This window comes from Agelaius phoeniceus, chromosome 8 (assembly GCF_051311805.1).
Source record: "Agelaius phoeniceus isolate bAgePho1 chromosome 8, bAgePho1.hap1, whole genome shotgun sequence".
NCBI classification, from domain to species: Eukaryota; Metazoa; Chordata; class Aves; order Passeriformes; family Icteridae; genus Agelaius; species Agelaius phoeniceus.
In genome coordinates, this window is record NC_135272.1 from 19928395 (window position 1) to 19942905 (window position 14511).

The 14511-nt window shown below is 48.1% G+C and overlaps 1 long non-coding RNA gene across 5 annotated transcripts in view; it reads left to right on the top strand.

Moving 5' to 3' along the window:
• Nucleotides 1–123: 123 nt before the first annotated feature.
• The window catches only part of LOC129123668 (uncharacterized), a 46340-nt gene continuing 31952 nt past the window's right edge, over nucleotides 124–14511 (top strand). Inside the window, exons 1-4 of one of the 5 annotated variants that reach the window (XR_013183262.1) lie at nucleotides 124–763; nucleotides 2311–2556; nucleotides 5082–5196; nucleotides 5333–5498. This is a non-coding gene — a long non-coding RNA (uncharacterized LOC129123668). Of the gene's footprint in view, nucleotides 764–2310; nucleotides 2557–2973; nucleotides 3093–4353; nucleotides 4379–4629; nucleotides 4936–5081; nucleotides 5197–5332; nucleotides 5499–14511 lie in introns of those variants that run through there. The other 4 variants (XR_013183265.1, XR_013183264.1, XR_013183266.1 and 1 more) reach the window with 4 other exon arrangements.

Genomic DNA, 14511 nt, shown 5'->3' on the forward strand with positions numbered 1-14511 from the left:
CCGATGCGTGCGGAGGCACGGCAGAGCGTGACTGCCGGAGCGGCACCGGGCGGTGCCCTAAGTTCCCGCTGTCCCCGCAGGAGCAGGAAGCAGCATCCCTTTGGGTTGAGGGGCTGGGGCTGAGGGAGGGGCTGCTGCCGGGCTGCCCCCTCGCAGCCGCAGCCCGCCTGGCTTCCCGTGAGGTCTCCCTGGGATCGGGAGTGAGAGAAGCAAACTCTGAAGTTGTGCCCGAAGAAAAGTTGCCCGACTGGAGAAGTCGGGGGGATCCTGAGTGTCGCCACCCGCTCAATCCTGTTTGGTCCTGGGTTCTTCCTGCTTTTTCTGCAAACCCAGGGGAAGGGCAGGGTTTGCTAGGAAGCTTGCCGTAGTCTTATGCAGACAAGGGGAGAAAGGAAACGACACGTCTTCAGAGCGGCACCTCGCCTTTTTCAGTCTTCTCATCTCCTGGCCAGGGTTGGAATGGAGGCTGAGGGCGGCCTGAGCAGTGCTGGTGCCGGCTCTCCCCACTCGTAGCCCCTCCTAAAGAAAACACGTCTGAGCCCTCGTGGTGAAGAACCAAACCCAACAAAACTTGGATCTTTGTCGGAGAGGGGCCGGGGGCGCCGAGCCCGGCGGCTCCGTCCGTGGGGCGCTCGACAGCGGCGGAGCGCTCGCCGCGGCTGGGACTTGACCTGCAGAGGGCAATAGTTGGACGCAAATGCCAACAAAGGCAGCGGGGCTCGCTGGCTCGGCGCCGCGGCCGGGACCCGAGAATGCTGTGTAGGTAGGCAGCAGTGCTTAATTAACGTGTATTGAAACAAAAGATCGGGTAAAGTGTTTGGTTTGTCTTTAGGCTATGTTTTTAAGGCTATTCTAATTCGTAGCTGTTAGACTTCTTTAAAGATATTAACACAAACTTCCAGGAAAATCATGGGGTTGACTCCACAATTACCCTAAATGATAATTGTTTACCGGAACGTTTACATTCAGCTGCTTGGATTCGTATTATTTGCGTTATTTTTCTTTGCGACTCAGACAGGAGATATGGAAACGAAGGGGAACTTTCCTAATTGTTGTAGCGATTGTCAGGGCGACCGCGCAGACTTTGTGGGAGGAGGCGGCAGGCGCCCGGCGCCCTGCGCGGCGGAGCGGGGCCATTGTGTGCGGGGCCGGGCCCCGTTCAGCACCGGCGGGCGGACAGCTCCGGCCCGGCCCGCAGCCTCCGCTCGGGGCGGGCGCATGGGAACTCGCCTTCGCCTGCCCTAGTAGTCCTCCTCCCCGCTGGTAATGGATGCATCAGGGAGTGGAAAAGAGCTCACTTTGTCTCCCCGTTGGTGCGTGTAGATGCGGCTGCCGTAGGCGTCTGTGGCTTGTGTACATACATGGCTTTAATAATTATACATAAGGCGCTATAACCTCATAATTCAGGAAAGACTAGAAAACGCGACCAAATTGGCGTGTTGGCAGCAGGGGTGATCGCAGGTCTGGATGCATACTCTTCCCAACTCGCCGCCCCCTCCCTCCCCCCCCCAATCATATTTATCTGAGATTATGTCAAATTTCAGTGATCGGAAATGTCTTGCCCAAGCCCCATTCCCGCTGGAAAAAGTCAAAAGGGTTCCTGGCATTAACTCGACCTTGCATCATTCCTGATGAAATTAGAAGAACTACTTGTTTAGAGCTTTGCTAAGGATGCGCTTTGGTGACAGTAAGAAGTAAGGAATTTGGGGTTTAACCCCACATCTGAGCAGGATCCGTCTGCTTTCACTGGCTGCAAAGCCTGAGACCAGCACTTGAAAGCGCCTTAGACCCGCAGTCCATTTTTCACTTGTCTTTAAGTGCAAGCGATGGGAATTGCTAACCTCGGCTAAGAAAATTTCATTTTCCCCATCCTGCTAAACGGTTCTGGTCGACATATGTTTGTTATCAGAGAGAGGTGCTATGAACACAGAGCCATTTTCTTAGCAGCTCTTTGACTCTGTGTTACCATAGTCCCACACGGCATTGGTCCTTTCCCGTTGGGAAGTCATGAATAAGAGACTATGAAGCTTGCACGTCAGATCTTCCTCAATTAATCCACCATTAGTATGTTTGGGATCCTCTACTGGATGGTTAACAGCAGCTTTGGTAACTGTATGCTGTCCATACCCAATTATGCTCTGCTAAAAATGAACTCCGCAGAAGAACCTTCCTGAGCTGTCAGTGTCTCCCGTTTTCCTATTTTAACGCTTGTGTGTAGTGGCAGGCGACAGATGGTGTAGATCAGATCGATTTGATTGCATTAGGCGATTTTTTTTTTCCTCCTCTCCCCCCCGACTCCTTTTCTGGAAGCCCACATTCATCTGAGAGGCGATCGCCGGGGACATGGGAAGCAAGAGCAGCCGCCGATGTGTGAAAGCAACGAGACATGGCCAGCCAGAGGCGCCGGGGTCCCTTCACGGGGTTTGTTAACATGGTAATCCGGCACCAGGAGAGAAAGCTGCTTTCTGCTGCCTAGAGCCCATTCCCCATCACACATCAGATGACTCCCTGGCTTTACACACAGTTGGAGTTCTGCTCGAAACCTGGATTTAAAGGGTAAGCGCTTCAATAGAGGTGGATTTCTGGTGGTTATTTGGGTAGGTGGCAAAAGGAGCGATCTTCCAGCAATTTTAAAAAGAGGCTCCCTTTGAGCAGGCATGAATATTTTCTTCCTTTCTTTTCTCTCTTTTTTTTCTTTTTTTTTCTCCGGTGCCCCCTCCCCTTTGACCAGAGAGCCCCCTAAATCAGAACAATTTCTCACACGGAGAGACATCGCGCCTCTCTATTGACGGATGGGATCAATATTCCCCCCTCTGAAATTTGCTTTTCGTAGAGAGCCCGAGCTCTGCTCAGACCTTCGCTGCTGATAGCTTAATTGTTTTAATTCCCTCCATCCGATCCCCCTCCCTTCTGTGTGTGTGTGTGTGTGCGGTGTGTGCGTCCCCCTCCGCGGGCACGGCAGAGGAGGCGGAGGTGCTCCCCGGGGCCCTTCCCTGGCCCCGCCGGGCTGGCGCTCCGACACCCGGGCTCTTTTTGCGCGGAGCGGGGCGGCAGCGCCGATAAACATGGCTTTCCGGAGCCGGTGAACAAAGGTATTTAGTGCCGCGGCGCGCCGCCACGGGCACCTCCCGCACGGCGCGGAGAAGGTGCGAGCGGGCAGCGCGGCGGGGGCTCGGTGCCCCGGTGCCCGGGGCGTGCGGCCGCCGGGAGCGCCGGGGCCGGGGCGGGCAGGGGCGCGGGGCTGGCAGGGCCCGGCGGCGGCGGCGGCCCCGGGAGCGGCGCGGCGCTGTCCGCGGCCGCGGGTGCTGAGGGGCCCGCGGGTGGGGGTGCGCCGGGCCGGGCCGGTGCGGGGCGGCGGCGGCGGGGCTGGGCACGGGAAGTTTCGGCAGGCGCTGTATTAGCGGGAGTAGTGGGGGGGCTGTTGTTCTGGGAGGGGAAGGGCAGTGTCAGATGGACACAGCGAGCACAGCGCTGGCGCCGCGCGGGGCTGCTTTTCCCCGAGAATCGCATTCTTTAATATTAAAAAAAAAAAAAAAAAAACCAAAAAACAAACAAACAAAAAACCCCCAGCCCTACGCAAAGTTTGGATTTCTGCCTAATTCTCGATGCATTTGTGGAGCGCCTCCCAATTTCGGAGAATATCAGTCTAGGGTATCAGTATAGACTGTTTTCGCCATGACTCGGTACATTTCACTTTTTCAAACGGCTTTTGTTCAAGTTGAAGGAAACCCACTGCATCAGTTATTTGAGTTCCAATGCCAGCTAATGGGGTTACAGCCTTCAGTTTCACAGCGGGGAAAAATTACAGTGTTTGTTATTTACTTTCCAGCTGCCATTTAGAATACGACTAGAAAGCTTGCTCTGTTAGAGGATACAGGAAATAATACCTAAGATGAGATTAAAATAGAGGAGAGTGGTGTGTTGGAAATAATTTTTAAATTATTTAAGATAATGTACCTATCAAAGTATTTATTTTCTCTTTCACTGTTTTTCTCATTTCTTTCAAATTCAACTAAGAGTCTGTGATACAAAACAAATGCTGTCTTCTCGTATGTTTTCATAGGAAGCATAGTGGTAATACGTCAACGGAGGCAAGGGCTCATGTTAAGGAAGAAATCTGTAGAAAAAGCAAGCATCTTGTATTAATTTCAGTTGGAATCTAATCAACAAGGTGGTCAGTCACCGAGTGCAGTGTATAATGAGGGCTGTGTGTGCTGCATAATTACTCATGGCTGAAGAAGTGCGGAGTACCCCTGCTCTGCGCGGGTTCGGACCGTGCGGTGCTAATTTCATTGCCCCCTCCCCGCCACTCACACGGAAGCTGTTCTTAGCATCAAGAGCCGGGGTGAAATAGCACGGAGAAGTTCCTTAGCGCTAGGTGAAGTGTGCAGTGCCATGACGTTGCAGAGATCCTTTCTATTTAGTTGGCGAACAATAAACGTTTATTATCACCGCGGCAGATCATCAGACAAAGCTTCCCCCTCCCGCCTCCCCCAGGCACGAGCGCTGCTGATAAGGGAACTGCTCCGGGTGACAGGCAGAGCCGCAGGCGCCATTCGGAAATAACTTCTTTTATTATTGTTATTTTTTCCCCCGGTTCGCCTTTTGCAAACCCTGGCAGGGCGGCGGCAGGTGTCAGGGCGGAGGTGCGCTGCTGCCGCCGCCGCCGCCCCCGCCCGCGCCGCGGAGCCGCCTGCCCGGCTCGGCGCTCGCAGCCGCCCGGCTCCGCCGCTCGGGCACACGCGGGGAGCGGAGTGCGCTCAATCTGTACTTTGAAGCCTTTTTCGCCTTAGATTTTGATGGCTCTAGGAGGCCTGACAGAGGAGTGCCTCTGCTGAGATCGGAGCCTTTGCTATTTTTTTCTTTGATTTTTTTTTTCCCTCTCCATCGCCTTCCTTTCCACCCTCCCTCCTCTCGGTAGCACATCGAGTCAGTGTGAGTCAGGACTTGTAAAATGCATTTCCAAAGCCCAGATGAAAAGTCTCTCAGGCGTGTCTGCTGCTTTATCGGAGCCTTCCCAAGCCCACCTATGCAAACAGATTTGTAATATTTGTGTGCTTAACCGTGCATCTCTTTTACAGGAATCTGTTGCTGCGTATGACATCTCTCGCAAGCTCCCAGAGAGAATTGATGGAGCATACAGCTAGGGAATAGGATACCAGAGAAGCACAGAGAAAGAATCCAAGCAATCACCAGGTAAAGTCAGCCTTACTTTGATTTATTTCCTTTCATCTCGCCCGCAAGCTCTTGCCCGCTCCAGTAAGGGAGCAGGAGAGCAGAGGGACTGTACGTGTCTGTATTAAATGCCTACTCCTCTCGTTCGCTTCCTTAGGATGGGAAGGTTCAGCGTCCACTGGATATGGGACAAGATCGCTTGGCAACCCTTGTGGATTCTCCTTCTTCTGGAGGCGAATTATAGTTATGGATTTATTGTCCCGGTGCAGCACTTCCACCAGCAGCAGCAACAGCAGCAGCTTTCTGACTCTCTTCGGTGACGGGTATTCTTGGGTGGATAATACGGATTACGTTGTTATTGCTTAAGAATACGCGTAGTCGAGGAGAGTACCGGCGGCGGGCAGGCAGGCAGGCAGCGCGACCGCCCCCAGCCCACCAGCTGGCTCCTCACCTCCTCTAGTTGCCAAGGTAGCACCTTTTCCATCTTTTCCTACGCTTTGCAATGTTTCATTCTGTGTCTCTGCCCGGGCGGGGGGAGCTCGAACGCCCTGTCTCTTGCGGAGGGGGTGCCCGGAGTGTGTGTGTGCGTGGGAGCAAGCCCAGGGCTGGGCCAGCTCCTCGGCAGAGGGTGGCCGGGGCAGCCGCGGGCGCTGCGGGCTGCGCCTTGGCGGGCAGCGCTCCTTCGGCTGCTCCGGGGCCGGGGAGAGGCTCTCGCCCCGTCCGGGCAGCCCCGGTGCCCCGGCACTCGGTCGGCAGCCCCAGCCCGCTCCGTCCGCGGCCCCTCGCCCCTCTCCGGCGTGGGGCGCGGATGGGGATCCGAGGCGGCCGGCCTCGCCTCCCTGGGCTCCCTCCCACCGGGACACGGGGTGCCCGCAGGGCCCCGGCTCCGTCCGCGCCCCCGGCAGAGCCCGGGCTGCCGCCCCGCCGGCGGGCACGGCCCCGGGCCCGCAGCAGCCGGGCCGTGCGGGGCTGGGGGTGCCCGCGGGCGGGGAGGTGCCGAGCACCCCGTGCTAGCGGCGCCAGGGAGGGACACCTGCACGGCCAGAGCGCCCGATGCCCGGGGAAGCCCCTCTTCCCCGGCTGCCGAGGGGTTCGGCCATCCAGCGGGGGCTGCTCCTGGGGAGCAGTTTGAGGCCGCTTGCTTTCAATGGGAGCAATGCTCCTCTTGCTCTTTTATCCTCACCCTGCAACCTGGGGAGGGCAGGGTTAGGAATCCAACTTCACACCAGCTCCAGCCCAGCAGAGTTTATCAGCTTCTGAGGCTCCAGATTGAGACACACGTTCAGGGCCAAAGCTGAGGGGCTTTTTTCCCTCTGCAGCTCAGGTGGTGGCTTATTTGTGTCCTTTTCTAGAGCTCAGGACTCCTCAAATGCTACTTGCAGCTGGAGAGGTGGGAGACACAACTAAGGGATGTTGATTCCCATAACTGGCCAAGATGTGCCCCATTGCTTTAACACAGAAAAAGTGCATCTGTCCTGTCTAATCTCAGCAGCAGGGTACAGGATTTCGTTAAAACCCTGATCAGTCTTTCAGATGTTGTGCTTAGGAAAAACCAGGCATAGCATTCATAGTTCTGGTCTTTTCCCCCTGCTCCTCTGCCCACAAGCCTGGCAGAGAAAAGGAGCAGGGTGTGATCGTGCCTGTGTTCTGCCATTCAAGGCCTCTCCACATGCCCATATCATCCCAGGTCTTGTTGCCATGAAGTCATAATTGTGAGACCAGATTTCAGCCTTAAGTGAATTAGATTAGAAGCCATTTTAAAGCAAGACCAGGAGTCCTGTGATAAGACAGACTTTTTGAATGCATCCTTCCCCAACCTCAGCTATGATGGGGCTAGGAATGATTTTTAACGTAGACAAGCCAGACATGGGGTGATCATTGAGCGTGTGAGGTGGGCTGATGGAGAATGTCTTCCTCTCTGTCTTTTGCTTAGAGATTGAAAGGCTGTCGATGTTCTACTTAATAATTTCCAACAACTGCCAGAGCAATCTTAGTCTGTTGCCTTTAGTAGTGAGTGGAGCGCTCGTTGTAACACAGACGTGTGGATCTGTTATTCTTTAGACACATCTTTGATGCTAGCACTCTGATCCTCGTGTTTCTCTAATACCACTTGAAAGCAGATTTTTTTCCTTGTAGTTTAGTATGTTCAACAGCCTCAGAAATAATGTTAAGTTATGCTTTAAAAAGACACAATCAGCTGCTAAATCGTAGTCAGCTCAGCACCGTAACACAGCCACAATCACAAGTGCTGCAGGAACAGCGATGGAAACACTATTTTAAAATCCAGGTTTGTATTACAAACCTTCCTCTGGTTTTACAGAGCTTTTAGTTTACGTTTTCCATTGAGTCATGACTTAGAATATTATTAAGAGTTCCCATTTCATCACATAAAGGGCGTGGATTTGTTTGCTCTTTGCTTGGTTGAGTACCTTGTGTAGTATGTATTGGACTGGTACCCGTAAATACAAGCTTAGCAAATGGTTCTTTATACTGGGTTTCTTCTAGTTGCTTTCTGTAAAGCATGGTGAGATGGTTTTGCTGAATAATGCCTTAATGACAGGGCTGATGCATTTTTAATGCATGTACTCTTTGTCATTGTCAAAATTAACATTTTGATGATTGTAGATTTCTCTTCTCCAAAATCTTTTGGGAATTGCTATGCTATGTGGGTTAAAAGAGTGAAAGTGTAGGATCTGACTGGAGAAATACTGGATATGCTCGCCAAAATGATTCTAGAATATTGTGTAAATGCTCAATGTGGACTCTTGGATGATGTTTCCCAATAGCATGACCTCAGAGGGACTCCCCCCATTTATTAGCAGTTCCACAGGTCTGTCACATATACACATAGAAGGACAGAAGGGGTCATTTCTGAACAGAAGACGTCTAAGTAGTGACTGTTCATAATATGGGTCTGATCCTGGCAATGCATGCAGCTTCCACAGGACTGCTCAGGAAAGCAAGCTTGCTCACATTAAATCCAAAATATTTAGGGCCAAATCCTACTATCCAGTGCAATAGTGAAGTCCCAATTGATTTCACTGTGGGAAAGATTAGACCCCTACTGAAACAGATTTTTTACAATGCTACACTTCCTACTTTGCTTTAGAAATTGCAAATCCTGTGTGCTAAAAAAAATAACTCTAAAACCTTTCTGCCTCTAGTAGTTTAATGATATTTCATTAATGGAAAAAATTACTCTAAAAGTTTATAGTGGAACATAGTAAGAAATTACTTTATAAATAAGGGGGTTTAATTGTACCAGTATGAGCAATTCCTAAGACATTTTAGAATGAGGTTTGTGGCAGCACCAACTGTGCTTTAAAAGCTATTTTGGTGAGGGCATATTTAATTAATTCAGAATGCTAAGTTTCTGTTTTAAAATGGATTTTGTAATCTGCGTCCTGGTAGAAAATTAAATTAAAAAATTACCCCAAAAATAATTACTTGAACTTAGCCTTGTCTTTAAAGGCCATAATCCTATGAAGATTTATATCTCTGGGTAATTTTCTCTGCTGGAGTAGCCTTGGAGGCTGCTGCCATAGGTAAGTCTTTGTCACGCCAGGGCCCCCAGAGCGGCACAGGGGGTTGGTGGCAGAGCAGATGCTGGTGTGGCAGCAGCCCTGGTGCAGTGCAGGTGACCCTGTGACACTGGCTGTCCCCCACCCTGCTCACCCTTCCCAGAGCAGGGAGCTGCCCAAGGGCTGTGTCCCCGGGCACAACGGGCACATCATGCCCCAAGGCAGGGGTGGGAGTACAAAGAGTAGTTTTGGTCCCTGCTGTCCTGGGCAGGCAGGGTCACAGCCCTGCCTGGGTCTGCCCATAGTGAGAAGCATTTCTTTGCTTAGCAGTACCCTAAATTAAGTGCTGGGGACTGCCATTGGACTTCAGGTGCTCTTTCCAGAAATAATTAAAACTACAGCCCTTATGTATGTATATATCCCTGAATAGTATAAATATACATGCATACATGCAGGCACCCCTCTCTGAATTCAGAGAGGCTAGAGCATAGCAGAAAAGCCCCATTCTCCCAGACCTGACAGAGGCACAACACCCACTTACCTCAGCAGGGGCCGTGCTGTTGCAGTGCGTATTTATGACCTGTGTTATGATTCCTCTTGCTGCTGCAAATTTGCCTAAAATAAATGCCCACAGTGTTGCATGTAGATGTGTACAGTTATGCAGATGCTTTTACTTTCTGCTTTTAAGACTACATATGATTTTGAGGGGAGCGTAAGTTTTCTTCCCATGAGAAGTTAATGTCTTTCGTGTCAGTTTAGGTGGCTTCTAGTGTTCATAGGGTTTTCTTGAGGAAGCTGAAAACAGCAATATCTATACATCCACACAGCTCCACACATACTTTGCAGCTGTGAGAAAAAGCTAACTAGCCTTTTTCTCTGCCTTTTTACATCACGCTAGCCATAATGTACACAACAAATTTTTATGCACTTTTTTAAATAGATCACCTCTTTACATACACAAAAGGCTTTTTCTTCTCTTCCTTTTAATAGATTACTATTTTTCTGAAAAGCATCGCCCCCAGGTATTACCCATAGCTGTTATGACACCTCACCATTTAGTGTTGTACTGGTAAATCATAACACTCATTATTAAGAGCCATAAATTTTTACCAGAATCATCATCTACGTCCTGAAAGCTTTAATGGTAGAAACATTTCCTGGGCTAACGCCCATGATGATTACATGCTTTTTATTGCTATCATTTAGTAACCAAATTGCTCAAAAATCAAAGGACTTGATTATCCCATACCTGCAATGCATAGTGCTATTTATAAATGTTGGCTCGATAATAACAATGACTCAAAAGAAATTTAAATGACAGGCCAAAAATAAGTAGTCTAAAAGTAAAAAAAACAAGCCAGAATTCATAGAGGGGATAGAAAGAGTCTGACTGCAAAGGACAGAGAGGATCTTGAGGAAGGTAAAGAGAAGAGTCTAGGAGGTGATGGTAGAAGGTAGATGTGACCCAGCTTTTTCAGAGTCAGAGGGCAGAGGAGAGGTGAGCCACCAGGGACTGTAGGTGAGGAGGCATTGCAGTGTGGCGCTGGAAGTATGTACCAGAAGTGTTGAAACCAGGGCTGGAACATCACACAAGTTTGGTAGTTTGCCTCCTGGAAAAACAGTATCTAGTTATAAGCAGACAGCAAAATATGAGGTGAAATGTTCCAGAAACTAGAGCGGGTTGATTGATGGGAAAAATAAGAGCCTTGAATATATACCTGAAAGGTGGTTTATATATATATTTTTATATATACACACACACATATATATATGACTATACATATCTAGCCAAAATTACATAATAATGCCCATATAGATAAATGAAATGAGTATCCTGCTTTTGAAATCGTTCTCCTGCAGAAACCAGCAGGAAAGCAGTGTAGCCTGGTGTGTGCAAATAGACCTAGAAGCTATGTATGGAGAAAATGCGGCGTGGCTATCAAGAAACATTTCCTTTCAGTGAACCCAATACCCCTCTAGCCAGTGGAGATGATATAAAGCAACAGAGCCATCTCCAGGCAGGAAAGCCCTTGCCTAGGAGATGTAAAATTAACTTGGCCAAGACACAGCAAGCAGCAGTCACCTGGGAGGACTGGAGAGCTGTCTGGGGAGGCCTTCTTGCCTCTGACTGCTGCAGCACAGCTCCGTGGAGCTGAAATGGCCCCGATAATTTCTCAGTGCTTTATACCACTAGAAAGAAAGGGCTAGGCTCACAAGAGGTAACTTACACTTTCCAAACTACTCAAGAGTATTTCAGATTAAGTAGATCTTTTATCTCTTTTGGGATCAGTTGTCACCACCGTGTTGTTCTGTATCAGCTCATCTGAGTTGCATGCAATGTACACCCCTTTCACATTATTGCATGAGGCATGAAATGTTGGAAAAATATAGCTGACTTTAATATTAATGGCTGATTCATAACCTTGTTAGTAATATTAGCGGTTCCTTTACTAAATCAGGACAATACCACAAAGTTTATTAATGATCACAGGTCAAGCCAATCTTTTAAATCATTGGAAATCAAAGATAAAGTGATCAACATGGGGCTGGTCTTCTCTAATTGGAGAAAGAGGAACATTCTGAACCAGAACAGTACAGCATGCAATTGTGCAGCCTGTTACCAAAAAAAGAACCATCTCACTGCATCTTACAGAGACATTTACATAGATAATGTAGATTTCATATGACTACTCTTAGATTATCTGATAGTAAGAGCGGTGCAAATATTCACATTCTCCTAAAAGATGCCGATAAAAAATCAAATAAAAAGGCAATTACTGCATTATTAAGGATTTTTTTTTCTTCAATTTAGTAGAAAATAGTAAAAGCAGGGGGAGGCTTGATCCTTCTCACCATCTGGAAACTCTTCCTTTAACAATCATTCTTCAGGAGATAACTTACCTAGTTACTCCAAGAAAATGCATCTCATGTTACCTCTTCATCAATTTGCCATGATACATTCTTCTGTTTTACAGTTTATTGCTTGCTGTTTTACTGGAGCAACACTTATTACAGTCTTGATGATCTAGTTGTTAAAAATGACCGCTATGGTAAAAACTGTTTCTTGTTCCCCTACCTTCCTCCACTGCCTTGCTGTCTTTCTTCCTGTTCACAATGTATGCAAAAGATTTGAGGGGATGGAAGAGATTTTCTGTCTCAACATGTTTTATTTTAGAAATCTCAGGATCACTTAATTTCCTAATTTTTTTGATGAAGGTCTTGAATTATAGAGGAGAGCAGTGGAAAACTTTCTCAGACCTCAGCTTAAGAGGTCGCGATTTTTCCATTTTTAAGAAAGAGACCTTTTTCCCCAAGTGTTTGCCAGGGTCTGAGTTATGCAGAACATAGTAACAAAATTACCTTCAAGGTTTCAGTACAATCCTTTCTGGTTTTACTTCTCATTGTCCTTTGTTGTGTTATGACATCTTGTGGCTGTCCTATCATGTGTCACACATGTGATAACATAAATCCATTTGCCTTCAGTTGTTCAAAGAACCCCTTGATGAAAGCTGCATCTGCAAGTCCCTGCTCTAGGAAGCAAGAGCCAAACCCACTCCCTTTTGCTCTTCTTGTTGAGATGCTTGTCATTTCTGTCTATTTAAATTCTTACCAGCAAAGGAGGCAGGACCAGTCTAGACCTTTGGTTAGAGATGAACATAGACATGTTTAGTTTTCTTTTTCTGGAGCTGCAGTGAGGCAGTGCTGCTCACTCTGTTCCAGCCTCCCTGGTAGAGAGGGAGGAAAAACTACAACGGGGGAAAGAATGCTGAATGGGCGGGATGAGAAATCCAAGGAAAACAAATCAAATAAATAAATCCACACACACAATACAATACCTAGCTAGGCTTTTCAGGTTTTAGTTTTTATCAAATGCAACTCTCTTTTAAGTATTCCATGTTTCTTGAATGCTAAGCTTAAACATGTGCCATGTAGAGAGGCTCAGAACAATAGCTCTGCTTTCTCTAATAAAATCTCTCTTCTGAGATTAACTCTGGAGCTAGCAGTGAGGTCAGTGTTTCATTTCATATAAGTCAGCTCATGCTGACAAGGGTCTGGCCTTCTTAGTGATGGGCCGTTTGCTGCTCAGAAGTGTGAGGAATGGCTTTCTGAAATATCGATAGCTCGCCTTCACTAGAGTTCCTGATCAAATTTAGCTGGCAAGTATCAATGTGCTACAGCCAGACTGCAGGGCTGAGATGCTCAGGCTTGGGCCAGCTGCTAAGGTCTGCTTCCTAAATCAGAGGCTAACTCTTCCATTAGTGTAAATCAGTGGTTTATAACGATGTCAAATGAGATTTGTGTCAGAGTGGCCCAGACTACAGCCCGGTCTTGGGATTTGAAAAGGAATAGAAAAATTAGGCTGCAACCATTAGAATTCTTTTTTCATTTGGTTTTGTTGTGCATATTTGTAAATGTGCCTATACACACATGCACACACATGCATTTTGTTCCCATGGACTTGTGGCCGTGTGGCTGCCATTTAACATGGACCTAAGAGCACAGAATCTTCCTTCTGGTGTGGTTTGATTGACATGTGCAGAGATCTCACATAAAGGCTCTGGGATCCCGCTTTTCATCCATAAAAGGAAAGCAGGCAAGCTTCATCCCTGGCTAAACCCTTTGCACAATATACATCAATAATGAGGCAGCATCTATTTATACATTGCTCACTGGAAATGACTGAATTCAGACAGAAGTTGGTGAGGCAGCCTGAGCTCCACCAGCCTCCATGGAGTCTATTGTTAGTACCCAGGATGACTCCTCAGGCAAATGGAGAAGAGAGGCACGATTTGGAGCCTACCATGCCACGGGAGGAATACCAGCTTCCACGCTTGGCAGGCGGTGTCTCCTCTCAGAGAATGCCTTCTCTGGCTCTGCCAGAACCCGGCAGTCATGGAGGAGGAACGCAGGAGAAATGGTCACAAAGCTGCTGCTCCCCAGGCAGTGGAATGCTGACTTAGGTTTACCCACAGGGTGAGAGCTCCCTGCCTTTTTTCAGGAGAAAAGGACATGTCCAAGAGGGAATGGGAGGAAGGCAATTCTACCTTCATACACACTGATGCCGTCTTGCCATATTCTTGCAGAAGGTTTTCAACAATATTTCTTTACCTAGAAAAAGAAGGATGCAGTAAAAAAGCCCCATTCAGCATTATGGCATTGGTTAGGTACGTCTGTGTGCCGATTGTCCACCAACACATATCTGTGATGATGAAAACTGGCTTGTCTGTGAGACATTTATCATAAATAAGGTATTCAGAACACCTTAGCAGAGCACAATCCAGACAGTGCTTTTGCTCCATATCCTTCTTCACTCCTGCTTTCCTCTGTGGCTCTTGTGTACTTTGCCCATATGTTCTGAAGCTATTTTGTTTTCAGTTTTATGTAAATTAGAGGAATCAAGCTCCTCTGCTTGCTAAATTATAAATTGAGTGGAAATTGGCCGACTCTCTTTAGACTATGTAAGTTATACAAGATGTAAGTAATCAAGCTCAGCAGGCTGGGCTGGGGAGGGAAAACACGTCAATAGCATGGGCCACGTGAGCTGTGTCCGTGTGTCTCCGTGCACTGCTGCTTGCCTTTGCAGCCTCAAATATCTCTTTGCTCTAAAGTGCCAATCCAACTCCTTTCAGACCATTCTCCAAGATGCAGGTTTATTGCCTCCTTTGGTAGTTTGCTCGGTATATTCACTACACCTTGTATAAATTAACTGCTCTTAAATGCCTGTTTCCACTCTCTTGCTTTAGGATCAGAGTAGATTCAGACTGCCTCCTCTGGGAGCACTGATTCATTTTCCTTCCCTTCTTCCCCTGTAAGT